We start from the raw sequence: 2,420 nt of genomic DNA on the forward strand, positions 1-2,420 counted from the left end.
AGAGGTGTATCTAGGAGCCTGTCTTTGGATGTGAGGCTGCCAGGCACTGTGTCCAACACACATGCTTTGTGAGCCAAGGGACGCTTTACAGCAGGACAAGGGTCACCTGCAAGGACAGACTGCTGCCTGTTTCTGGGCCTGTGGGCCTCTCTGCCTGCCGACGCTCAGCCCAGCCCCCGGGCTCCCCCACCACCCTCTGGACACTGTTCCAAAACAAGCAGTTTGGACCGGAACACAGAGGGAAAAACACTAACCAGTTTCCTAACAACACATTTCTCTCAAGCACCCAGACCCAGCAGGGCCAAAATGACTGGCAACGCCATCTTTTCATAAAGGTCAAAGTCCCCAAGAGTCTCCCTGAGTTGAGAGCAGAACCACACGAGAGGAGTACCGGACCCTGAACCCCCACCAAGTGGGCAGCACACCCTAGGGTGGGGCCGGATCACACCGAACCAGACGGGCACGTACAGGGCACAGCAGTGACTGGACGGTATCACCATGAGCTGGTCTCTCCATCACCCTCCCCTTGACAGCCCAGCCTGGACAGGCTTCCTGCCCAAAGAGGATCAGGTGCTTGAGGATGTCTACCTGGAAGACGTCTTTCCCGGCCCTCCCCAGGACGGGCTGCAGCAGCCAGTGGGGGTCAGCGAGCACAGTCAGGTACTTCTGTTGCAGGTTGGGTAGCAGGGTTTGATTCTCCAGCTCTTCCACCTTGTCAGGACCTAGGTTTTCTGGGCACAGCAAAGTGTCCCCAACGTTCACAAGATCTGGGTGCAAAGATAGGACACAGAAGGAGAACAAGGTGATTCACAGTCATGCTTACTAGAGACTAAGACCGTATCACAGAGCAGACCCGAGGTGAACTGGGTCCTCTGTTTGAGCCTTTCAGATGGGCTCAGCTCAGCAAAGGGAATTTAGGACGAGGCCAATCGAGGGAGGGAGCGAAATGAAAGGGAGAGGCCTGGTGTTCCATGAACCCACCAGGCCATGGGCAGCTCTCAGTCTGCCCACTGCAGGCCGCAGGGACAGAGCAGGAGGGCCCCAGTGGGGAGCCTGCGGACATCAGGTCCCCAAGTGACTCACCAGCAGAGAGGTGTTGCTGTGGGGCCTCACCCCTGGGGACTCAGGGGACTTGCTCAGGCCCGGCTGCAGGCAGTGGGGGTGGGGAACCCAGGCTGGGTGCTGTGCTGCCTCTCAACACGCACACACACACAGACAAGTGCCATGTGCAGACCTGGACCCACCTTTGCCTCAGAGCACAACCAGGACTGAGGCCCAGAGTGGTGGTCACGTACCTCGTGCCACCATCTCCTAGCCCAGGTACCCTCGCTGCCCCTCTGAAGAAACCCTAGCCCACTCCACCAACTGGTTCAACAGAAAACAAACGAGCACAACCCAGTTGAGATCCAGGGCAGCACCTGGGGCCGTGCAGGCAGCATGGGGCAGGGCGCTTGCTCCACGATCCTCGCTTGCCCTAGGTCACTCTGTGGCTGAACTGGTCCCCATCCCGCAGCAAGGCCCGGATCTGGGTGGGGCTCATCCCCAGCCTCTGCTCCAGCAGCTCCCGCCAGGACATGTCCTCTCATTGCAGGTGCCTGATATGGACGGCCAGGGTACATTGCTTGGTCTGCATAGCACAGGCCGGCACTGAGTTTCCAGGGTCTTGACACCATTTAAGACTAATTCCGTGAAAGGCTGTCAAAAGGACAGAGCACCGAACTTCATCTCCCAGGGCTCCCAGGGCCTCACGTGGCTGCAGAAACAGAACCACAAAGACTAAGAGCCTGACAGAGGCCTCCAAGCTCACAGCCCTGGGCAGGATCTCAGCCCCATGTGCCCAAGCAACAGCCAAGCCTGCTGACACAGAGGGGAGGGTCACAGAGGGCTGGCTCTTTCCATCCATCTCCATGTGGTCTGCTGACAGGGGGTGGTGACCCAGAAGACCCAGCCATCACTTGCAGTGTGTGGGGAGGTCAGGAAGGAGGGCAGGACAGTGGAAGAGGGGCACGAGGTGAGTTCCAAGACAGAGGGACTCAAAGCCCTGGGAGCACCGAGGAGGGAGGGTGGGTTCCCTGGCTTCACAGCCCAGTGGCCAGGTTCTGGTCCTCTCCCAGCACAGACAGATACAGTCCCGGGTTTGGCTTCCCCCACCCCCGGCCCCCACTGCAGCCCTCAACTCCCCGGCCCCCATGCCTGCCCATGCTCTGCAGATCCCCCATCTTAGCCCAGGGCTTCTGAGGCTGATCTGTGATAACCAATCTAGCCTCGGCCCTGGGGCCACCCTGGACCTCAGATGGCCCTGCCAGGTGTCTTCCCCTCGCCTTTGGAAGCCGCCTTCCTCCCAGCCTTTCCCACACCATGGCCTCCACTGTCAGCAGATGCCCTGGCCCCTGCCCAGAACCTAGAGAAAAAAACGGAGA

General features: G+C 59.5%; 1 pseudogene; it reads right to left on the reverse strand.

Moving 5' to 3' along the window:
* Nucleotides 1–278: 278 nt before the first annotated feature.
* LOC106990724 (protein EOLA1-like) lies at nt 279–1,725 on the reverse strand (annotated as a pseudogene).
* Between the last annotated feature and the right edge of the window lie 695 nt (nt 1,726–2,420).

The sequence above is a fragment of the Ovis aries genome, chromosome X (genome assembly GCF_016772045.2).
Source record: "Ovis aries strain OAR_USU_Benz2616 breed Rambouillet chromosome X, ARS-UI_Ramb_v3.0, whole genome shotgun sequence".
Lineage (NCBI taxonomy): Eukaryota > Metazoa > Chordata > Mammalia > Artiodactyla > Bovidae > Ovis > Ovis aries.